Source organism: Physeter macrocephalus, chromosome 5 (genome assembly GCF_002837175.3).
Source record: "Physeter macrocephalus isolate SW-GA chromosome 5, ASM283717v5, whole genome shotgun sequence".
NCBI classification, from domain to species: Eukaryota; Metazoa; Chordata; class Mammalia; order Artiodactyla; family Physeteridae; genus Physeter; species Physeter macrocephalus.
The window spans coordinates 80,762,528-80,788,349 of NC_041218.1; the positions used below are offsets into that span (position 1 = coordinate 80,762,528).

At 36.8% G+C, this 25,822-nt stretch overlaps 1 protein-coding gene across 3 annotated transcripts in view; it reads left to right on the plus strand.

Annotated features, from left to right (window-relative positions):
• SEMA3D (semaphorin 3D) overlaps positions 1–25,822 on the plus strand; it is a 217,114-nt gene that overhangs the window by 21,997 nt on the left and 169,295 nt on the right. For 2 of the 3 annotated variants that reach the window (XM_024131021.2, XM_024131030.3), the window contains exon 2: positions 12,343–12,437. The exons of the other annotated variant lie outside the window; for it this stretch is intronic. The gene's annotated coding sequence lies outside the window, so the exon portion shown is untranslated. The remainder of the gene's footprint in view (positions 1–12,342; positions 12,438–25,822) is intronic. 3 annotated transcript variants of the gene reach the window in all.

Genomic DNA, 25,822 nt, shown 5'->3' on the forward strand with positions numbered 1-25,822 from the left:
CTGGTGGGTGCAGGTCGGCACCGATCCTCTGTGCGGGAATCTCTCCGCTTTGCCCTCCGCACCCCGCTGCTGCGCTCTCCTCCGAGGCTCCGGAGCTTCCCCCTCCGCCACCCACAGTCTCCGCCCGCGAAGGGGCTTCTAGGGTGTGGGAACCTTTCCTCCTTCACGGCTCCCTCCCACTGGTGCAGGTCCCGTCCCTATTCTTTGTCTCTGTTTATTCTTTTTTCTTTTGCCTACCCAGGTACGTGGGGGGTTTCTTGCCTTTTGTGAGGTCTGAGGTCTTCTGCCAGCGTTCGGTGGGTGTTCTATAGGAGAAGTTCCACGTGTAGCTGTATTTCTGATGTATCTGTGAGGAGGAAGGTGATCTCCGCGTCTTACTCTTCCGCCATCTTGCCTGTTCCCCCCCTCCATGAATTCTTAAGGATGATTTTATTAGAGCAAATTAAGAGAAGGAAACAATTTTAAAAACTAGAACCCAGAGTCAATTTAGTTTGTTTGTTTTGCTTTTGTCAATTCACTCTTACTCCTGTTGGTTTTTTATTTCTTTCGTGAGTATTTATAAATCTCCTGGCTTGTCTCTTGATGAGATTTTAAGTAAGGGAGATTATTTATATTACTTTTCTAAATAAGTATTTTGCTGGGGCAGGGGAGTTTTTTTTTTTTTCAAATGATTACTTTTAAGTGTCATTTATGGGGACCAGCCAGGATAATAGTGGTTTTCTGGGTAGATCCAAGGTCTTTAAAAAAGTGTGACCCGGGCCAACGTAGCACCTCCTGTTCCAGGTCCGTAGCTCAGGACTTAAGACAGGGAAGGTGGAACAGTCCTGAGGTTCTCGTGCATGTTCTTTGGGGGCCCCTATAATTCCTGGGTTGTATCTGATGGCTCGCTCCTTCTCTAGCTCCGTCACTGGTTCTCCTTTCTCTTCCTCCCACTAACTGCAGTTTGCCCGCAGTTCTGTTCTTTTCCCTCTACAGACTTTCCTCCCTGATCCATTCACTGTCCTCATTTTCGTTATTATTTAAATGAGAAAAACACATAAATTATTAATACTGACCTCTCTCATGGTCTTCATCACTCTGCCAGTGCTTTTCCCAGTAAACCCCAGTCTAGGGCAATTGATCATCCACTTAACAAACAGTTTAAATTCTTATTATGATCTCATCATGTACTTTTTTCTATTATAATTGTGATTTTGTACACACAAGTGTTTACACTATCTTGTGGTGGAAAGGGAGCACACTTTGGAGTCACAATTTATTATTTGGGAAAATTCGTTGTTATTTAACTTTTAACTTTATTAGCTTTGGTATGCTTATATATCGAAGTGGGGTAAGTGACAGCTCTGTATTCAAAACACATGTGAGTATTAAATGAGAACATGTAAATAAAGAATCTCTCCCAGTGCCTGACACCATTGTTATTTAATAAATCAACACTAATAGTTTTCTTTCTTCTCACCAATATTCATTAAACGTGTTTTACTGTTCACAAAAGCCTTGAAATGCCACGATACAGACTTTGGATTTTATTCTGCAGGCAACTGGGAGCCACTAACAGTTTTTGAACCATGAAATAACCCAAGAATTAGTATTTTAGGAAGATGAACCTAGGAATAATTTTCAGGGAGACCAGCTAAGAGACTCTTTATAGATAAAATAAGGTCTGGACTAACACGCCGGTGATGAGAATAGAAAATAAGGGTACTAGAGAAATACAAGACTATCATATCAGACTTTTACTGTTTGTTATTTATGTATTTCACGATTTTGCCCTGTATAGTCAAAGCATTATTATTATGATGGGTACTTTGCTCTCAGCCTGACTCAGAACTGTTTTATATTCCTCTCAGAGCATAGATGTGTTAGCATTAAAACTTTCTCATTGATGTTATGCTTTTTGAAACCAATGTATATTGTTTTCAGAATTCACAATATCTTCCCACGTATAAGGTCTGAGGTCACACTTGATCTCAGCAGGATATAAAATATCTCATGAATTTTTTCCTGCTAAAGGAAGTTTTAAATATTTCAGGTTGCGAAAATAATCTTTAGATACAGAGAATGGAGAGTTTGTGTAGACAGCAACTTTCAGGCAGATATCACAGAACTGGAAATATAAGCCAATGACTATCTTAACTAAATATTTAGTTTGTGAAATAAAATAGTGAATCCTTATTTTGTTGTCATGTATATTTAACATTTAGCATCCGGTATTTCTCATGCTGTTCATTCTTTTGTCTTTTTTAAAAAAATCTTGGTATCCTGTCTCTTTTTCAAAACCTAATGCGAATCTCACGTTCTTCATCAGAATAACAATTCATGAAACATAAATCAGTTCGGTAACTTATTTTCCCTGTCACACATATTTACATTTTATAATAAATTATTTTAATTTAAAATACATTTTATACCTCTAGCAAACCATCCACTCCTAGGGTGGAGATGTATGTCCACATCTGGTTCATTTTCCTTGACACCTAGCATAGCAATCAGTCTTTGTTGATTTGTAATTACAAGTGAAAGAAAAAAAAAAAATCAAAGTAGACCTGTGAGAGTCAAAAATAAGATCCTGAGTCAGATGTAGCATCAGCAAACTATTATTTTGTTTAAATAAATAATGAAATAGATACTTCAGCTATTCTTTTTAGTTTTAGAAAGAATCTGAAAATCATAGAATGATTATTCTTCTCTTAATCAAAGACATCTAAAATAAGTCTCATAGATAGCAGTAGTTATTTAATTGAAAAAATATGTTAGGTAGTAGTTGAACTTTGTGTACCATTTAGTTAATAAGCTATGGAAATGGTTTAAGTACTCTATTTTGCCTCCTTACTATCAGTTTATTTTGGCTTTAGAGTACCTGCATTTGAAAGACTGTTAAGAACAAAAATTACTATGTGAAAGTAGCAGACAACCTGTTAGTTTAGGAAATAGTCCTCCTAAAGTTCAGTTTTACATTCTAAGTATATTGAATTTGTGCATATCCAGTACGGAATTTTGGAATTTCTGCAACATGGGTGTATTTTGTTAAAACGTATTTAAGATAACTAGTACCTGAGGGCTTTTGTTTGTTTGTGTGTTTGTTTGTTTTAATTCCAGCCTGGGGAATAGAGGGTAAGCCTGATAAATTGTCAGTCTCAGGATACCTATTTTGAAATGCCTGTAATTAAAAAAATGATAAATAGTAAAATAATTTTTTGTCCCATAGACTTGTGATATTTTAGAATAAAAAAAACAACTTGAGAGAAGGTCTAGTCCAACTGCTTAATTTTACAGAGAGGACTGAGGATTAAGTAATGTGAGTTCTTCCTTCCCTCCCTCTCTCCCTTACTTCCTTCCTTAAACATGACAGAACAACTTCTATATTCAAAATTGGTGCTGAATGTTTGGAGAGGAATGGCCCCAGGCTTGAGTAATTCATGATCCACATCTATAAGACACTGGTTGTAGTGTGTTCAGAGGCACACAACTGAGTCATCACAAAGCTGAATTTATAGCTGACGTCTCTTCACTCCTAGAAGGTCAGACATCCTACTTTTTACGGATGTCGACAGATGATTTAGAAAATAAATTTAATGCGTTCTGCGGGAATTGTCGACACTTAGATCCAGGCAAGGTGATGACTGCTAGTCACATAATGATGACCATTTCTGAAAGAATATATTAATTTTCTTATCTGATAATCAAAAGCTCTGTTCTGGTTATGATCACCAATGCTACAGAGCTGCTCTTGACCTGATCTCTATCTACTTTCATTATTTAGAAAAGGGTACATTTATCAATGTATACCTTATATTAGAACTATAGAATTTTTAATCTATATATTCATGTATACACACTCTTATATATACATATATATATGCATATATCTGAAGGGGAGCAAATATGTCACCCTCTGAAAGTGCCTCTTTGGCATAAGGCTTATCTTGCCCTGGTTCTTTTTAAGAGACGGCACGTGTAAGAGAAGCTCTGAAAATCTAGTAGAAGTTACCCTTTTGTAAGAGAAATTTACATTTATAAAGGAAATATCCATTTGTAAGGGTGTCTTCCACTCCTTACCAGGAAGAGAAGGATAACCGAATCTTAAACTCTTTTTGCTGGAGAAAGCCACAGACTTACATCTGCATAACAACCACGCCCTTGTTTGTTAAGGACTGGTGTCTAACTGCACATACCACCCCCCCAGCAAAATGCTAAGTAATAGGTAGATTATGCTGGCAGAGATGGGTCTTTTCCACATTTTTAAAATATGAAACTCTGGTACAAAATTCTGTCAAGCCATTCAACTGTAGTGTAGACTTTAATCCAAAATAAATGTCCTTATCAAAAGTATTCATGTTAATAGTATCCTCTGCAGTTTCTGGTTTGTTGTTTATAGTCCTTTGTCTGTAGGAGGTAGCCTTATGTAAAATGTTGCCACTTTCCAATCATCATTTGGGTGTGAATGAAGAAAAAGAGATAACATTTTTACACAATATCATGCTTTCTGGATGTGGTCATCTTTAATAATAGAAACCAAAAGAAACATTTCCCAATGTATTCATCAAAGTTCTACCAGGAAGCAGATGTGCAGTCTTATTTTTCTCTTAATCATGTATTTATTTATTGCATTACGTCTTTCAGTTGTGGATATTTTCCTGTAGAGGGAAATTCCATCCTTCCTGGAATAATAATTCCCCAAGTTTTATATGTATTTTTTTCAACTGATGAGTTGATGTGAAAATACAGTCTCCCTTCTTAAATGTATTGGTCTTTTGATCATATCTCTATATAGGGAGAGCTTGAGTGCTTATAACTCTTCCTGAGGATATTGCTGTGGTATCAAAAAAAAAATTCAGGGAATTTTAGGGGAAAGTAATCATATTTCTACTAAAATTCAAACAAATGGATCTCCAACAATAGAAGCAGTTTCATGGAAAATTTTAGTAACATCTAAAGGTGAAAATTTATAGTAACGCAACTTCCTATCATTCTAGCTTTTTCATTTCTTTTTTTCACTCCTGCTGAAATGATTTGTCTCCATCAGAACCTGCTAGCCTTGCCTGTCCTCCATCTTTCCAGAATCTCTTGGTTTCACTGATCTATGTATCCAGCCTAGATCTCCAGATCAGGCATTTCAAACAAAAATTTTCAGCCTACTGTAACATCTCATATGCTGATGTAGTTGATGTAGTTTCCTACATAATGATGCATGTACTTGTCTGAGCTCTTTGATCTTCACATGGGTTTCTGTTCGTCTGGGTCTAATTAATTACCTGCTGGTTCACCAGCCCATCCTTACTGGTGGATATTACTCTGGACCAAATAATTTGTATTGATCTTAGAACAATGTTCAGAAAACTTTTGACAAATTTGATAATTTATACTCACCTTTGCAACACCTATACACCATCATTCAGACTATGGTATGATCACTTGTTTTGGCCACAGTCTGTTACATGTTACACCCACCTGTACAAAACCTCCAACTCATGTTTCTTTATATCTTCCTGGCCTTCAAACATAAAATGTGTAAAATAAAACAGGATTTTATTTTCTTATCATGTTTCTTTATATCTTCCTGGCCTTCAAACATAAAATGTGTAAAATAAAACAGGATTTTATTTTCTTAACCTCTTTATTTCTTTTGTCATGATTCAACTAGTAATCTGAATTTAATTAACAATCATCCCTAATGCAATGCAGAGCATGTGTTTTGGGCTTAGTCTACCTGGGTTCCCATCCTGACTCTGTGACTTATTGAATTGTAGCTTTGGACATCTAATTTTATCTTTCTGTTTTAGTTTCCAGAACTGTAAAATGGAGTAATAAGAATATTTAACAAGTTAATGTGGGGATTAAAGAAATCAATGAGTTCTCAACTTAGAATAGTGTCTGTTCTTTAGTTATCCCTGCAGAAATGTTAGCTGCTGTTATTATCACTTTCCTTTGCTCTTTATTTCCAGTTAGTTCAGCAAGTTTTCTTAAAATTTCCCTTCTTTTTATTCTCACTGCCTACACCATGATTCAAACCTTCATGGTCTTTTGCCTGTATTATTTTAATAGTCTGCTCATTCATATTCCTGTTCTCATTTAATCATAAACTCTAACTAACTTAGAATGTTGCATTCCAAAACCTTTATCTTGGTTAGGAACACTGTATTTGGCAAGATAAAGGTTTTGTAGAAAAACACATAATCTAAGCAAAACTAAATATGGCATTAAGTATCATGAGTATGTATATATATGTGAGTGTATATGTAGGAAACCTTGTACTAAATAAAAGTGAAAGCAACCTCATTCTAACCAAATTAGATTCTCATGGTTATTAAACCTCCTTGTGTTGCTAATCATCTTGTTGGTACCTTCCTTGTTGATTAAAAAACTACTGAAGCATGTGATATACTTGGGTATATATTTATATAACTTTCTGTTAGGGAGACCATATACCTTTTAAAATTTGTGAAGCAGTTTGCATTTTCCCTTGATTTATATATCTATTTTCTCTACCATATCTTCTCTCCATAAAATGGGACTCCTTATAACACACTTATTCCTGTCTTATATGAGAGAGATCAGGAATAGTTGTTGCTCTTTTGTTTAAAGGGAATGACCAGAAGTGGACTTAAATGTGAATTTTAAAAAATTATTGTACATATGCATCAAGTTACTGAAAAATCACAAGTAATGAAACCATTGTGGGTAAGGCATGATTTTCCCCTGATAATCGTGATCCTTTCATCATCAGCTGTACTCTAATGCCACCGTTGTCCTCCATTCCCTGTCCAGAGTGATGGCAGAATACAGTTTAAGTGCTTTAAATTGGTATGACCTGGGTTTAATCTAACTTTGTAGTTTAGATCACCTTTATTTTACCCACACGAAATTATAACATCACCTCTTTTCTCATACCATATCTTATGTGTCTCTTGAACTATTACCCACTCTCAAATTCCAGCTTAAATGCTATCCCGACTATGAAATTTCCACTCCATTCCCCTCCCATCTCAGTCAAGAAATAATTTTTAACAATTTAGTTCACATTTTATACCTCTTTTATAGCACTTACATTCTGTCTAAATTATAGTTGTTTGTATACATGTTTTTTTAAGTACACTGTTATCCCCTTTAGTAAGGACCACATTTTGTTGACCAGCTACAAACAGAGTACAGTGGAGTTGAATCTTATACAGGTTCTAAGTTCAATATTTAAAGTTAAAATTTCATCTTTTCAATATTATCCTGAAAAGTCCCTAAAGTAATACATAACGTGTATTATACAGCATTTGTGTGCCAGGTTAGGAGCTGACATTCAGTCTCTCAAAAATACATAACACTGAAAGTTTTCCTTCTACATTGAATCAAGTCACTGTCTTTTTACTTCAACACAGATGAAGTAATTGGCTTGTATTTAGAGGCTGTGTTGTATGAAAAAAAATCCATGCCTCTTTAAACATGAAAATCAAATACAGCTTGAGGAGATGTTTAGACTATGAGAACTGAGAATGACTGAAGGGATTTCTTTTTTTTCCCCTCAAAATTACTTTTTGAAAGCTAAGTGGTCTAAAACTTCTTTCTATCTTCTTGGTTTTCATGAAATTCAGTTGCCTACTTTCACAAGGGTTTGGATACGTAAGTAGGTAGATAGATAGATCAACAGATAGATGGATAGAGAGGTAGAGGTTTGGGTAAACATATACTAGTTTGGAGGACTATATCAAATTTTAAAACTTCTGTGCATCAGAACAAACAGAGTGAAAAGGTAACCTATGACATAGAAGAAATAATTGCAAATCATATATCTGAAAAGGGTTAATATCCAGAATATATAAAGGACTCCTACAACTCAATAACATCAACAACAACAAAAAACTGATTGAAAAATGAGCAAAGGATTAAATAGATATTTATTCAAAGAACATTTAGAAATAGCCAATAAGCATATGAAAAGATGCTCCATATCACTAATCATTAGAGAAATGCAAATCAAAACCACCATGAATTATCACTTCACATCTATTAAGATGGCTACTGTCCCAACAACAGAAAATAACAAGGGTTGGTGAGGATATAGAGAAATTGGAATCCTTGTGCACCGTTAGTGGGAATGTGAAATGATCCGCCCGCTTAGGAAAACAGTTCGGAGTTTCCATTAAAAAATTGAAAATATAATTACCACATGATCCAGCAATGCCACTTCTGGGTATATATCCCAAAGACCTGAAAGCAAGGTATCAAAGAAATATTTGTACACCCAAATTTATTGTGGCATTATTCATAATAGCCACAAGGTGGAAACAACCGAAATGTCCATCAGTGGATAAATGGACAAACAAAATATGGTGTGTATATACAGTGGAAAGTGATTCAGCCTTAAAAAAGAAGGAAATCCTGTCACAAGCCACAACATGGATAAACCTTGAAGACATTATGTTAAGTGAAATAATCCAGTCACAAAAAAAACACATGGTATATGTTTCCACTTCTATGAGGTGTTTAAGTAGCCAAACTCATAGAAATAAGAAATTAGAATGGTGGTTTCAGGGACTGAGGGGAGGGAGAAATGGGGGATTATTCAATGAGTGTAGAGTTTCAGTTTTGTAAGATGAAAAAGTTCTGGAGATCTGTTGCACAACAATGTGAATATACACAACAATACTAAGTTGCTCACTTAAAAATGGTTAAGATGATAAATTTCATGTTACATGGGTTTTTGTTTACCAAAATTAAAAATGATTTAAGAACACTAGTTGAGGGCTTCCCTGGTGGCGCAGTGGTTAAGAATCCGCCTGCCAATTCAGGAGACACGATTTTGAGCCCTGGTCTGGGAAGATCCCACATGCCGCAGAGCAACTAAGCCCTTGCGCCACAACTGCACTCTAGAGCCCGCGCACCACAACTACTAAGGCCATGTGCCACAACTGCTGAAGACCGCGCACCTAGAGCCCGTGCTCCGCAACAAGAGAAGCCACAGCAGTGAGAAGCACGAGCACCGCAAAGAAGAATAGCCCCGGTTCGCCGCAAGTAGAGAAAGCCCGCGCGCAGCAATGAAGACCCAACACAGCCAAAAATAAATAAATTAAATAAATTAAAAAAAAAAAAGAATACTAGTTTAAATAACTAGTTTAAATCTAGGATGCGTGGCATCATACGATGTAGTTGCTCAGTTCAAATTATTATTCAAGAAAGGCTTTGCAATAGAAACATAGTTAAAAGAGCAAACTTTTACTCAGAGAGACCTTCGTTCAAATCTATGCTCTGCTACTGACTGACTATATGACCTGAAACACTAGTTTAACTTCTCTGAGCATCAGTTTCATCACAAGCTAATTTGGATTAAAAATACCTACCTGCAGCAGCTTGAAATGAAAATCATTGAGTTTAGCACATAGTAAGCATTCAAAAAAGGTTGTTTATTATCATTATTATTGATGGTTCCGTTTAAAAAACGTTTATAGGGCTTCCCTGGTGGCGCAGTGGTTGCGCGTCCGCCTGCCGATGCAGGGGAACCGGGTTCGCGCCCCGGTCTGGGAGGATCCCACATGCCGCGGAGCGGCTGGGCCCGTGAGCCATGGCCGCTGAGCCTGCGCGTCCGGAGCCTGTGCTCCGCGACGGGAGAGGCCACAACAGAGGGAGGCCCACATATCACAAAAAAAAATAATAATAAAAAACGTTTATAACTTACAGTGCAAGTTCAAGCCTTCTTTGTTAGAACAGGCATCTGTGACTTTACTCACTTCAATTTATATTTGAAAGATAGGCAGGACTTACTTTTTTTTTCCTACTGTTTTTGAAAGGGCATTCAGACATGAAATGCTTGATTATTTACTTGAATCAGGATTGAAACACTTGGCTAGTTGAAGGCAATTCTGGGAATTAGAAAAAGGGCCCCTCTCTGAATGACTGAAGCTGGATTTCTGAATTGGGTCTTTCAAAAATAATAGGGTTCTTTGCCCATTTTCCATGAATTTACATTTTTCATAGAACACTGCTTTGGATCAGATAAAATTTAAGTAACATCTCTCATTTTTTTCATTACTTTAAAAAATGCAGCCTAATCTTAATCGTTCTCCCTCTCCTTACATCCTTTCTGTTGGACACTGGACTCTTTCGTTCCTTATTTATTTTCCTATCATGTGTACTCTCTTTATATAGCCTTTGTTTTTTTCAGATTCCAGTTCTTATTTTTCAAGTGTGATAAATATACTCTCATGAATTTTTAGAAATTTAGCTTTATTTTACTGTTCACTTTCTCACAAGCACTATGTTCTTTGCTTTGCAAGAATTTTCTTACTAAATTATGATTCTGTTGTGTGGTGAGTGATATTATTTTCTACTTTACACAGATGTGGAAACTGAGGTACAGAGAGATTACATAACTTGCCCAAGTTCCGCCTACTAAGTGTGAAGAATGGGATGTGGACCCAGGAGGTTTGATTCCAAGACTCAGGCTCTCCAGTGCTACACAAATATTACCTCATTTTCTTGAAGAGGCACTTTCAAAGACTGCCTTTTTTTTTCTTTTCCTTTACTCTCTCTATGTTTTACATTCCTACTCATTTCTTTTAGGAATTTCCCCCTTCCCTTCAAAATGTAGATTAACATTTTAGAATATACTGCTTTCCCTCTCCTGTTCTGCCTTTCTTACCGCATCTTTGTCCTTCCAGGTCACTAGCTCACTGTTGGGGATGTCCTTGGCCTCTGAACCTTTGCCCTGTGACATTCATTTGCTGACTCAATTCCTTTACTTCTGTCTTCCAAGGAGTCTGAGCATTTTAAATGTTACTTTCCTCTCAGTCAGTTCCAAGATGATGTTTGCCTCTGCTAAGTGTATTTCCTCTAAGCTACTGGGACCTTCTGTTCTGCATATTGCTTTTTGGTGCATTTGGAATGAAGTTGCCAAGTTTCTTTTTGTGCATATGCTCGCTTTTCACTTCCTGGAACCTTGACAGCGTTTCCACTCTTTTTCTACATTGTTCTCTCTTCACTCTGCTAGTATACCTCTGCCATATTGTTTTCTCTCCACCCCAGTTCCCTTCAAAATCCCTTGTCCTGAATGCTTCAATCTACCAGAACCTTCCACTGTCTTTTTTATTGTGGCAAGAGTTGTATTTTAATTAACTACTATATGTCAGTCTGTGAAAACAAATGGCTACACATTCTGGAAGCTTCAGCAACTAAGTTTTGGTATTATTTTTTTACCGGATCTACTCCATCTGCTCCTTTCATTTCTCTTATGAGAATTGTGCTTTCATGATTCCCAAGAAACACATAATGAGGATGTGGCTTTGCACAGTAATCACTGTATGTGAAGTATGAGTGCTTATTGGTGCTGTGATTGAGGACACAAATCATGTAAGAAATCCAGGGCAGTGGAAAGATCACCGGGCATGCAGTCAGAAGACGCCAGTCCTTGCTGTTGGTGGTTCTTAATGTCCACTTTATTTTAGCTTCTACAGTATTTCCTCTTATTCTCAGCTTTGTTATTTGTAAAATGGAGGATTAATAACACCTAACGCCAAAGGTGAGGTTCAAATAAGACAAAAAGCACACGTGTTTTACAGTTTGGAAATAGCTATACAACAGGTACAGATTATTATTAGATTGACGCTCCAAGCACAGAGATGAAAGTTTGTCAAGTACATAAACATTTAAATGAAAACGAGTGGAAACTATGACCAGAACTGTATAAGAATTTCATTTATTTAGTTTTCTATCGAGTATCAGGAGTTTTCTTAAAATATTGAAGTCTGCACTTTGGGTTTTATTTAATGGAAGAAAACTTCAGCATAGCCCTATAAATATTTGAGTGTGTGAGGGTGATGGTAACATGTTTTGCTGACCCAAATATCGTAATCCAAAAATGATCCTATGTGGGTAGTTCACAGTTTCTTCATATGATAGGGTGGCTATTCCAGTGTGATTCATAGGGAAAACACAGATGGCCTACAAGGACATAGAGCAGCATGTGTTATTATGGATGAAGTTCCACCTGGGAATCCTTTGCTTCCTTCTGTGAGGAGTCATGTCACTCCCACAGGAATGGTGATTTCAAGGTTTTATATCCCCCCACATGTCTAATTATATAAGTGATTCATTTACATTTTAATCTTTAAAAATACTATATTGCAAGTGAACACATAGACTCACTGGAAGCCATATTAAAAGGATTTATTATCCCATTTTATTCCCTTCTGAAAGCTGCTGAATTACTATACCATTTCAAGCCATTAATTAATGAAGACCTTTGTATGAACAAAATATGGAGGATAAAGCTAAATTTTTCAGTTATTTTGAAAATTGAGCTTGAACTGTTAACATGATTCCAATTTTTTTTATTCTGTTGATTGCTTTGTCCTCTAGAATCGTGGTAACCATCTGAGTGGTCACGTTGCTTGTATCTTATTCATACAGACTGATACCAGCTGTTTCCCAGGACGTGCCTCGCTCCATACCAGGTGAACAGATTTTTCACTTGTATGTTTATACTTCCCTTCCTAATTCTAGGGTTGCCTTCTTTTCTGCCTTATTGCAATTATTCTCTATAAACCTCTCCCCTTGGTACCAGGTTAAATAATAATGTTTTTCCTCTAGATTATTTATGTCCTTTGCCTGTTTGTAGGTAGCTACTTTGCCCATCCACTTGTTGCTCTGCCAAGATGTGCTCGTTCAGTGCTTTAATCTTTTATCATCAGTCATTCTTCTCTGCATCTTAATCATTGTTCCATCGTGTCCCTGAACTCCTTCCAGCTTCTCTGCACCTTTTGGGTAATGAGGTGCCTGGATCTGAGCACCGGGTATGGTCCCATCAGTCCTGTCTAGGAGGGTCCCATTGCCTCCAGGCTGCTGTGATACCTTCTTGTTCCCTGAGGTGCTCATTAGAGAGAAGATGCCTGTCTCTACAGGCAGAGTCAAGCATGGCTTCATCACTCCCATTCTCCTGTAGCTCCCTTCTGGCTAATCCTTTTTCCAGAGTGACAATTCCAATTTCCCTCCTCCCCCCTCATTTTCTTGCTCTCTAGCTCTCACTGTTAAGTTTGTCCCTGTTGCTCTTTACTGCTTTTATTTTACTTATCCTGCCTGACTCATGATCTAATTCATCTGTTTATCTCCCCATTTCTCTCTTTTTCTTGATCTAATGCAACATCTTCCCAGTTCCACCATTTTCTACCTGGTGCGGATAACAATCTCTGCCACTCTGATCGTACACACATCTATCTCTTAACCAAATCGACTTCTTTCACTCCTCCATGGGAAAAGATACTCTTATTCCCTTATGTTTATCTAATATCTTACCTTGTCATTTTTTAACGAAACAATAAGTAGTTTGACGTTATTCTGTTAGGCTTGAAAATTTAGTTTTGTCGCAGTTCCTCAGAGAAATGAACTATACATTATGTTTAATACTACTGTTTGCAACTTAATAAAATGACATTTAGTTCAGTTTTTAATCCATAAATTATATATTTTGGGGAAAGATATGATAGGTATAATGTCTCTGAAATAGTTACAATGTAAATCATGGTTTGTGTTTCTTAAATACTTGTTAATCCTTTCTTCCTTCACTCCGTTCTTCCCTGTCTTTCCTGCTTCCTTCCTGCCATCACATAATGGTCCTGAAATCCTGGCATCTGCAGGATAGTGTGAGGGAGAGAATGCAGCACCTGTGATTCTAGACCCTGCTCTAAAAGTGATGAACTGTGCAGCCACATCGAATCGCTTATATCGTCACTTGTGTTCTCATACATAACAAGAGCTGGCTTCAAAAAAGTGATGATTAAGTGAGAATAAGACAGCATTTTATTCATAATTTATAGGAATATGAGAGATAACTCCTAAATAAGTTTTGGGTCAAATTCAGGAGGACCTTGACACCTGGAAAAGTTTTATGTGAAACAACAGAAGGCTTCCCATCGCTTGTCAAATGAATTGTATCAAAACCTTCACAAGTATGAATGTGGTTTGGGTAAAAATGGAGAATTGAAGTGAGGGAGGCTGGAAAAGTTGCTAGGAAAATGTTATAACAGTTCAGGAATTAGGTAGTAAAGACAGATAAAGATTAGAGCTTGGAGGAAAAGTTGAATCTAGTATTATGGATTTGGGAACCAACTTTAAAATCAGTGGCTGGTCAAAAGTGGTTGGATTGAGTCTTAACCACCTAGAGTGTTTTTTATTTATTTATTTATTATTATTATTTTTAACATCTTTACTGGAGTATAATTGCTTTACATTGGTGTTAGTTTCTACTCTATAACAAAGTGAATCAGTTATACATATACATATGTTCCCATATCTCTTTCCTCTTGCGTCTCCCTCCCTCCCACCCTCCCTATGCCACCCCTCTAGGTGGTCACAAACCACCTAGCTGATCTCCCTGTGCCATGCGGCTGCTTCCCACTAGCTATCCACCCTACGTTGGGTAGTGTATATATGTCCATGCCACTCTCTCACTTTGTCCCAGCTTACCCTTCTCCCTCCCCATGTCCTCAAGTCCATTCTCTAAGTCTGCCTCTTTATTCCTGTCCTGCCCCGAACCATTTTTTTTTTTTTTTTTAGATTCCATATATATGTGTTAGCATACGGTATTTGTTTTTCTCTTTCTGACTTACTTCACTCTGTATGACAGACTCTAGGTCCGTCCACCTCACAACAAATAACTCAATTTCGTTTCCTTTTATGGCTGAGTAATATTCCACTGTATTTATGTGCCACATCTTCTTTATCCATTCATCTGTCGATGGACACTTAGGTTGCTTCCATGTCCTGGCTATTGTAAATAGAGCTGCAATGAACATTTTGGTACATGACTCTTTTTGACTCATGGTTTTCTCAGGGTATATGCCCAGTAGTGGGATTGCCGGGTCATATAGTAGTTCTATTTCTAGTTTTTTCAGGAACCTCCATACTGTTCTCCATAGTGGCTGTATCAATTTACATTCCCACCAACAGTGCAAGAGGGTTCCATTTTCTCCACACCCTCTCCAGCACTTATTGTTTGTAGATTTTTTTTTTTTTTTTGCGGTGCGCGGGCCTCTCACTGTCGTGGCCTCTCCCGTTGCGGAGCACAGGCTCTGGACATGGAGGCTCAGTGGCCATGGCTCACTGGACTAGCCGCTCCGCGGCATGTGGGATCATCTCGGACCGGGGCACAAACTCGTGTCCCCTGCATCGGCTTGCAGACTCTCAACCACTGCGCCACCAGGGAAGCCCCTTGTAGATTTTTTGATGATGGCCATTCTGACTGGTGTGAGGTGATACCTCATTGTAGTTGCTTCCCACCAGCTATCTATTTTACATTTGGTAGTGTATATATTATATGTCCATGCAACTTTCTCTCTTTGTCCCAGCTTACCCTTCCCCCTCCCCGTGTCCTCAAGTCCATTCTCTAGTAGGTCTGTGTCTTTATTCCCGTCTTGCCCCTAGGTTCTTCATAACGACTTTTTTTTTTTTTTTAGATTCCATATATATGCATTAGCATACGGTATTTGTTTTTCTCTTTCTGACCTACTTCACTCTGTAGGACAGACTCTAGGTCCATCCACCTCACTACCTCACTACAAATAACTCAATTTTGTTTCTTTTTATGGCTGAGTAATATTCCATTGTATATATGTGCCACATCTTCTTTATCCATTCATCTGTCGATGGACCCTTAGGTTGCTTCCATGTCCTGTCCTGGCTATTGTAAATAGTGCTTCAATGAACATTGTGGTACATGACTCTTTTTGAATTATGGTTTTCTCAGGGTATATGCCCAGTAGTGGGATTGCTGGGTCGTATGGTAGTTCTATTTGTAGTTTTTTAAGGAACCTCCATACTGTTCTCCATAGTGGCTGTATCAATTTACATTCCCACCAGCAGTGCAAGAGGGTTCCCTTTTCTCCACACCCTCTCCAGCATTTATTATTTCTAGAGTTTTTGATGATGGCCAATCTGACCGGTGTGAGATGATATCTCATTGTCGTTTTGATTTGCATTTCTCTAATGATTAATGATGTTGAGCATTCTTTCATGTGTTTGTTGGCGATCTGTATATCTTCTTTGGAGAAATGTCTATTTAGTTCTTCTGCCCATTTTTGGATTGGGTTGTTTGTTTTTTTGTTATTGAGCTGCAAGAGTTGCTTATAAATTTTGGATATTAATCCTTTGTCAGTTGCTTCATTTGCAACTATTTTCTCCCATTCTGAGGGTTGTCTTTTGGTCTTGTTTATGGTATCCTTTGCTGTGCAAAAGCTTTTAAGTTTCATTAGGTCCCATTTGTTTATTTTTGTTTTTATTTCCATTTCTCTAGGAGGTGGGTCTAAAAGGATCTTGCTGTGATTTATGTCATAGAGTGTTCTGCCTATGTTTTCCTCTAAGAGTTTGATAGTGTCTGGCCTTATATTTAGGTCTTTAACCCATTTTGAGTTTATTTTTGTGTATGGTGTGAGGGAGTGTTCTAATTTCATTCTTTTACATGTAGCTGTCCAGTTTTCCCAGCACCGCTTATTGAAGAGGCTGTCTTTTCTCCATTGTGTATTCTTGCCTCCTTTATCAAAGATAAGGTGACCATTTGTGTGTGGGTTTATCTCTGAGCTTTCTATCCTGTTCCATCACCTGGAGTGTATTCATGGCTAATCCAGACTCCGGAATACCCCTCTGTGACTTGCTGAAATGGAGTATTTGGAGATGGTGGCATGGAAACTGTAATTGTTACAAGCCCCTCAGTTACTTCGTATGCTCATAACTGGTTGCAGAATTTTCAGGGGAAAGACTTGTCATTGTCACAATAAGTTAATTTTAGGGTCTAGTGTGATGAGAAGAAGAAGGAGTAACTAAAGGGGGTTAATGGACCAAGAGACTAGGATCATGGAGGGAAAAACCTGGGCCTGCCATGAGGGAATGATGTGGTTAACCAAGCAGGTAGACACAATAGGCATAGTTGGTGAGAATGGGTGAAGAAGTTCAAGTGAGGAATTTGTGAGACACCTAGGAATTCTGAGCTTTTGTTCTTAGTAGAATAGAAAAACTTCCGAATGGTATTGCAAATCAGTGTGCTTTAGGTAACTAAAGTGAAAAGTTGAGAACAGAATATTGTTTGCTGGGGAACGGAACTACACCTCTGGCCAGCAGAGATTTGGTTGTTTTGTTCTCTTTTGTTTTCCCCAAATAGTGGTGATGCATGTGAAGCTATAAATTAATGCTTTTCATTTACTTATATGTATTGGGAAAGCAAAATAAAAAAGTAAATGGCTGATCATCTTCGGCGCAGTGCATAGGACCCAGACATCAGAGTGTTAGTGTGAGCACTTAAAATAAAACGTATAGGGTTTAGGAAAGGGTCAAATAGTGGAGAAAAGATGCATAAGTTGTACAGTGGGGGCCTGTTTAGGGATACAAAATTGTTAACTTCTTTGTAGAAGCATTTTTTAGGAACTTAGTCTCACTTGGGAAAATGAATGAAAAAATCTTTCTGTTAATATTTTGAAAATAACCAGTCTTTTATTCAAGTTATTTTCATTTAGTATACTACACCAGTATTTCAACATTAACATCAAAATTGTTACCTTGTTTGAGATTAGTGTTCTTTATTTACTGCCACGTTTTTAGTACTGACTTTCTTTAGCCATTGAAGCAAATAAGAATGAATCTTTATTTCATAAAATGAAGAAAGAGAATCAAAACACAGATCTTTAAAAAAAAAATCTGACTTAAAAAAGTAGGCTTGTGTTGGGGATAGTAAGACTTTCTATATCTCAAAGTGGCATTTATTTCTGAAGCATGTCAGCCTCCCTGCACAGTGACTTACTGTGTTTATCTATAAAGAGAAAAGTAAACTATTATGCAAACTCACTTCCATTTGGAAACTGTAGTGCCAAGTGTTAATGGCATCATTATTTCAAACGAAATCTGTTAGAACCATTACTTTTTGTCATAGGTTTCATGAGGGAATTTCCATGAAGAGTTTGTAGTCTATAAGACATTCACATGGCATAACTATTTTCTTCTTACTGTCTATTATGCTAATGATTTTCTGGGTAGACAGATTGGTCCTTTTATAAAAAAAAGTCAATTTCTTAACCTTTGCTAGCTGTCTTTCTGAATGTATCACTTATACCAGTTGAATATGGGTGATATATTGGTGATATCTTTGGAGGGAAATGTAAACAACACATGAGGGGATGGAGTTTGCCCATAAGTTGGTAAGCATCTTAAAATTTTTCAATATTGAATTAAAATGTCATCAAGACCATAAGAATTAAAGAGAGACTTGTTTTTCTCAAGAGAGAATTTTGGAACTTTGTTAACTCTTGAAAGTACACTTGTTCTTTCAGGTTGGTAGAATCAAGCTCTAGCATTCTTTGAAATACATAAAAGTTGAAGACTGATTTGTTATATTAAGAATTACTTATCTTATGGCATAATATAAGATATAAATATAGTAACACCTTATTTTGTCTACATGTAGCACTTCTAAGCTAATATATATAAAATATACATGTCAGAAGTAGGTGATTAAAAACTACCAATCTTCAGAAGAAAAATCAACATAATTGAATAAATCCAGATAAATTCGGACTTAAAAGCATATCAGGTAAAATAAAGGGAATTGTATATACGTGACGAGTCATATTGTTTTTTCATGATTTTAACAGCTCAGTGTTAAATTGTTGTTGATTCAGGTACCTCAGTTTTTTAATGAGAAATCAAAGACTGTTTACTTGTTGTTCTATGATAGGTGCAAAGTCCACTATGGTAATATAAGATGCTTTAATAATTTGCATTCTATTAAAGAGCTAACCTTCATTAGAAATAAATATATAAAATAAAATAAGGCATTCATATCTGTAAATGTGATATACCTAGAAGGTAAAAAAAGCTATAATTATATTATTATGCTTTTTCAAATAATAAATGTTACACAGTCACTAAATATATAAATGAATCATTTACAAAGTGTCTTTAATAAACACCATCACTAGGGGCTGCTCACTGATTTGTCTATAATTAAGGATTCATGTGCTCTTGCGTATTACCTCCTTGTTGAAAACACATTAAGTTTCGGTATGACCAGGTGTTACCAGAGATTTAATACATACCCATGGAAAAGAAATAACTAGTTGACCCATCAGGGAGATTAAAACTCACGCCATTGCCTCAGGAGTACTAAGCTCTAATGGACAAGTTAACTAGCCTCCTAGTGATTTAGTGCACAGTAAGAAATGTATTTTATTAAGTATTACTATCTCTTAGCAACATTTTTTTTAATTACAAGAGAAAATAAAAATATTTATATCATGCTTAAGTGTTTAGAGGTGAAGTGTATTGATAGCTTCATCTCACATTTAAAAATATTTTTTAAAAAAAGTCAGATGGATTGGCAGGATGTATAGATAAAGCGAATTTAGAAAACTGTTAATCATTGAATGCGGGTGTGAGTATATGGATGTTTGCTGTATACTTTATGTTTAATAAATATTAAAAATATTAAAATATTTAAAAAAATTATAATAAAAGTTTGGAAAAACATTTGCAACATAGACTATTACATCATTTTTGAAAGCAATCAATGTGATAAAATATGATGGGAGCTGCCAATAATAACATGATATAACTCCTTATAAGACAAGCTATGCTATATTTTAAAATATGAAGTATATTTTTATTTATTTATTTATTTATTTTGTGTGTGGTATGTGGGCCTCCCCCTGTTGTGGCCTCTCCCGTTGCGGGGCACAGGCTCCGGACGCGCAGGCTCAGCGGCCACGGCTCACGGGCCCAGCCGCTCCGCGGCACGTGGGATCCTCCCAGACCGGGGCGCGAACTCGGTTCCCCTGCATCGGCAGGCGGACGCGCAACCACTGCGCCACCAGGGAAGTCCCTGAAGTATATTTTTAAAGTAAATTTGAACTTTAGCTAAATCCCTTTCAGATGTATGTATTTTTTGAAAACAGATTTTACTCTTTTCTTTTTAGATTATGTGTTTAAACCTAATTATTTTTTATGGTTGTTTATTATTCAGAGATAACCTAAAGTTATCACCTTGTGTTGTATTTTCATCAATGGGCTTATTCAGTTTTATGGCTCTCTCTGGTACATTTACAAAGTGCACTTTATGCTGCACTTCTACTTTTCTATAAACAAGGAAACAATCAGTACTACTGTATTTCAAATCATTGCCATCCCAGCCATTACTTCATTTGCAGTGACAAGCACAAATAAACTGGGCAAGTACATTTCATACATGTTCATTTCTAAAGTGTTAATAAGTAAATGCCTGTAGGCCTTTGCACAGAGGAAGTGGCACACCCCCACATGGTGGGATTTGTGTACGTCTCTGTCCATTCCCCTCACATCTATTAGGCCTTCTGGGTTTTGTTCCATCTTTTTTTAAAATAAAATATTTAAGCAGTCTATTAAAAGGTACATGTTATCAGCCCCTATGAGTTACGGATATCTGAGCTTTAATTAATGGGGATCCTAGACAGTCCTAAGAAAATGGGGCATAGGGAGTTTGGAACTTAGACGTTCTCTGATGTCAGTAACATCTGAACATTTCTCAGTTTAGCAGGCACGGGGGTAGGAGGCCAGGCTGGCAGGAGCAAGCTAAGGCACTGTGTGCTAGAGAAGAGGAGCAAGATAGGGCCTCTTTGGGCTGAGCTGAAAGAGGGAGAGGAGACAGTCTGCGTGATGGTTTGCCAGGGCTAGCAGTCTTTGGATAATCTATGTCCATACCACGTGCAATGTTCTTTATAGATATGATCAGTACAAAAAGACCATGGATTAATAATGATGATTGAATCTCTGGCATATAATTTTACTGATATTCTTCATTGAAACAAATACAGTGTAAAGTCATTATGATGCCTCTAGTCCTACTAGTCATTTACTTTTGAATGTTGTCAAGATTAGAAATTACCTGTCAATAGTTATTTATCTCTCTCAGAATCAGGGTCACAGGTTTCTGTGAATTGCCAGTATGAACAAGTGCAAGTGTCCCAGTTTCTAGGCTACTTGCATTTGATATGCATGGGTGCCAAGAGCAAAAGATTGACAACTATGTTAGGGCTTTCAACTATCTTATTAGATTTACAGAATAACAAAATTTACCATATGGGTGACAAGCAGTTGTTCAATTTCTCATCTGGATCAATATTTGTATTTGTTTTCTAAAATATACTTTTTATATAAATTATTTTGATAATGAGGTTATCAATATGTATTTGAAGGCCTATCACTAGTACCTAATCTTAATTATTACTAGCTCTGTTAATGCTCTTATTGTTGCACTGTTTTCCAAGCATTATCAATACCTCTGTTTTCTTTTACTATAAGGTGTTACTAACCTTTTACACCCTTGTTCAGTCTGAGGTCGTTTTCATCCTTACCAACTTCTCTTCTCCACAACCCAACGTAGGTTTATGTTGTCCTCTTATTGCTCTACTACTCCTTTTTAGGCAAGAATACAGATGTCTTTGGGCTACCAAATCATTTAATTTGTTCATCTGAGATCAAATTTAGTTGTAAATGTTGATAGCTCTTTCACTTGCTTATGATTAACAATGATCCTTCCATATGCAGCTTTGGCTTAGCTTAATAATCAGCAAGAGGTCGATCCAGTCATTACTTACTTGCACATTTCAGTGAAGTTTGTCCAGCAGGTGTTTGAAATAATCAAAACCTATGATCAAAAAGCATCCTCTCTGTGTAAACAAATACTTTTCTGCAAGTAAGTGTAGGTGTAAAATAAAACATTAAATTGTAACAAGGAAGAGGTCAAGGTGAGAGAAGCAGGACATTTTACAGTGGTGATATTTTCCTATATTTTATTATCAGGCCATAGCAAACATACAATAATGAAGATTTGATATAATTAGAAAGTAAATAAAACCATTCTGGACATATAACACATCTATAACAGATTTTCTTTGCAAATTAGTTTTCTGGACATTTTCGTTGTTTTAATCCAAGTGGGCTTAGAAAACTTGACTCTTTTTAGAGAGGATCTATAATTTGTGAATTTATCATATGAATTACAAGTTATGTAATATCTTTTAGGAAAAGGCTAACGTAAAACCTCAAGATGGCCTAGAACCTTCAGTTCAATATAATTGAATATGAAATACTAATGCAAAAAGCATGTGAGATGCTTTGAGGATGTAGAAAGAATGGTATTCCAATAAACTATAATAATTAAATTAAAAACTGCATGCTTGAATGATCATCACACATACACACAAATCGATAGTAAAGCTCAATTGTAACCAATATTGAAATATATTCTAGTCTGATTATTAAATCTTCTGATGAAGAACTACATACTTTCTGGAGTTGATTTTGAAAATAATCTCTTACTGTTTGTTAAGAACATCACACTGTTTCGTTTGCTTGTATGTTTGCTTTGTTCAGTTTTGCTTTTGTTTGGGATTGGAAGATTTCAAGAAATAGTTTATATGTGTGTAAATGTAGAGAAGTTTACCTAGTTTAATTGAAGATTTCTGAAGTGAAGAATGAAGGAAGGAAAGAAGACAGACTGTTCAGAACTAAGAGAGGGAAGGAGAAAATGAACAAACTTCATAAATAATAATTTATTTTCTGTATTCAGTTTTTGCATTGGTTTTCTGTGGCAAATCCCTTATGTTGCTTTACTTGCCTTTTAGTCTCAGTAATATCAGATAACTTCTAATTTCCTGGTGTGTGTGTGTGTGTATGTGTGTGTGTGTGTGTGTGTGTATTTCTTTGTGTGCAGGTAACAGTGCTATTTATTTATTTATTTTTTAATTTTTATTTTATATTGGAGTATAGTTGGTTAATAATGTGTTAGTTTCAGGTGTAGAGCAAAGTGATTCAGTTATATACATATATAAAGAATATATATATTCCTTTTCAAACTCTTTTCCTCTTTAGGTTATTACAGAATATTAAGCAGAGTTCCCTGTGCTATACAGTAGGTCCTATATCTATTTTAAATATAGCAGTGTGTACATGTCAATTCCAGACTCCCAATCTATCCCCCTGGTAACCATAAATTTGTTCTCTAAGTCTGTGAATCTGTTTCTGTTTTGTAACTCAGTTCATTTGTATCATGTTTTTTTAGATTCCACATGTAAGCGATATCATATGGTATTTGTCTTTCTCTGTCTGACTTCACTTGTATGATAATCTCCAGGTCCATCCATGTTGCTGCAAATGGCGTTATTTCATTATTTTTAATGTCTGAGTAATATTGCATTGTATACATGTACCACATCTTCTTTATCCATTCATCTGTCGATGGACATTTAGGTTGCTTCCACGTCTTGGCTATTGTAAACAGCGCTGCAATGGAGGTTTCTTAAAAAACTAAAAATAGAGATACCATATGATCCAGCAATCCCACTCCTTGGCATGTATCTGGAGAAAAACATGGTTTGAAAGGATACGTGCACCCCAATGTTCGTTGCAGCAGTGCTATTTTTTATTTTTTAAAATTTTTATTTATTTGGCTGCACCTGGTTTAGCTGTGGCATGAGGGATCTTTGTTGCCACGTGTGGGATCTTTGTTGTGGCATGCAGGCTCCTTTAGTTGCAGCATGCAGGATCTAGTTCCTAGACCAGGGATCGAACCCAGGCCCCCTGCATTGGGAGCATGGAGTCTTAACCACTGGACCACCAGCCAAGTCCCAACAGTGCTATTTAAACATTTATATTGCTTAGCATTTGAAGAAAGTTCAAGGTAATATTAAGCATTTAAATATTATAACTGGGTTAAATTATTTTTAAAACTCTAAAACATTGTAAAGCAATTATACTCCAATAAAGGTGTTTAAGAAAAAAACACAAAACTCTAGAAACACTGTTTTGAAATATTATTTAGTTTTTCCCACACTTACAATGAAAGAAACTCACAGGAAACAAAAAAATAACACCATCACCACATAGGGAAGTCAGTGTGAAGAAAGTCAGCTTTGGACTGTCTCTGGCGGGGCTTGATTTTGGTATCACAATGAAGATGTTGTTATACCAGGCTTCTACCTACTTGGTGAGCTTAGACGTAAACTCGGAAGACAGAAACATAGAAAAGCTTCAGTGACTGTAATCTTCTGGCTATAAATCTGGAAGAGCTGGAAAAGACAGAAGAGTGAAGGAGATATTAAAATGAAGCTTGAAGAGTCAAGCAGTAAATTGATTAGTATGTTGCATTAGCAAATTCTCCTGCAGATATGATTTGATGGGTGATGCTACTTGCAGTGATACATTTTAAAATTTCCTAGAAAAGCACTTAGAATGGAAATTTCCAAAGCTTTTCAGTACCTTAGCTCAGTAACATTTCCATGGTACCACTAGGCCAACAAATAAACAAAACCCAAGAATTCTGTTTAATAAATAGTTGTAGCCAAACAGCTTATTAGTTCCAGCCAAAAAACTTAATAAGTATTTATCTCCTGCCAGCCTAAACTGAAAGAAAAAATAAAATTAATATTTTTATTTTATTCTTAAATAACCGCAATTACTTCTTGATGGGTGTGTGAGTGTATGTTGGGCACTGCACAACTTCTCAAACCTTGGAAACAGATTGAACACTGTCATCTTTGTTACCTGTTCCACATGGATTTTCAGGAGGTACTTGCTTTTTATCTCATGACCTGCTGAAAACCCAGCTTTGCACAGCTATGATGCCATTGAAAGGAATGTTGCACTCTCTAATGTTGAAACTGTAAAATACCTTGACTAGTAATTTGTAACGATACAACATCTGTGTCTGACAGATGTTGAATACAGTTGTGTTTACCTTGACATTTTAAAATATCCCACAGCATGCCCTGTGAGTTCACTTAGCACTCCAGGGCGCCTTGGCACACGGTCTTGGAATCATGTAAACTATTAGATGCTAAAATGAATCATAGGCCTTGAATCTTAAAACTGAGAAGTCAAAAAGCCTTTGCCAGGGCTTCCCTGGTGGCGCAGTGGTTGAGAGTCCGCCTGCTGATGCAGGGGACACGGGTTCGTGCCCCGGTCCGGGAAGATCCCACATGCCACGGAGCGGCTGGGCCCGTGAGCCATGGCCACTGAGCCTGCGCATCCAGATCCTGTGCTCCGCAATGGGAGAGGCCACAACGGTTTTCTAGTTTTCTCAGTCTAGTTACTGCAAATATTTATCAGGATTCATAGTATAATTTTCTGTGGCTTTGGAAATTTGATGTTAGCATACACAGTGGTTGTTTGATGCAAATGTTAGTTGTATATTTTAAGAAAATAATATTATCACTGTCTATTAGGACATTTTCAATTTTGACCTGGCATTTTAAGAGTTGGACTGTTTTTCAAAGTTTCCAACTATACGTTTTTCCAACTACCTTTTTTCAACAGTCCATGAGATGTACCAGAGGAGACTTTCTATCTTCTCATGTGTATATCCTAACTGCAAATAAACCCTGGGGTGCTGTAAGTCAGGGGATTTGAACTAATTTTCCATTTTATCTAATTTTTGCATTTCAGTAACCCAGTTAACTCTATAAACATTGTTTCCTTTTAAAAACAAATATATTATAGAAATGTGTATTTACTGTCAGCTAAGGAACTCAGTGGATCTTATCTGGATTATTAGAAGAAACCAAATATGAGAATTTTTAAACTAGATGATGTTATTCATTTCCTGAACAATGAACTATGAGAAACTTCAGTGTCCCCAACTGAAGGCTCAGAACCAAAAACTAAAGCAAGTTATGTTAAAGTGAATCATTAAGAATATAAATCAGGGGCTTCCCTGGTGGCGCAGTGGTTGCGCGTCCGCCTGCCGATGCAGGGGAACCGGGTTCGCGCCCCGGTCTGGGAGGATGCCACATGCCGCGGAGCGGCTGGGCCCGTGAGCCATGGCCGCCGG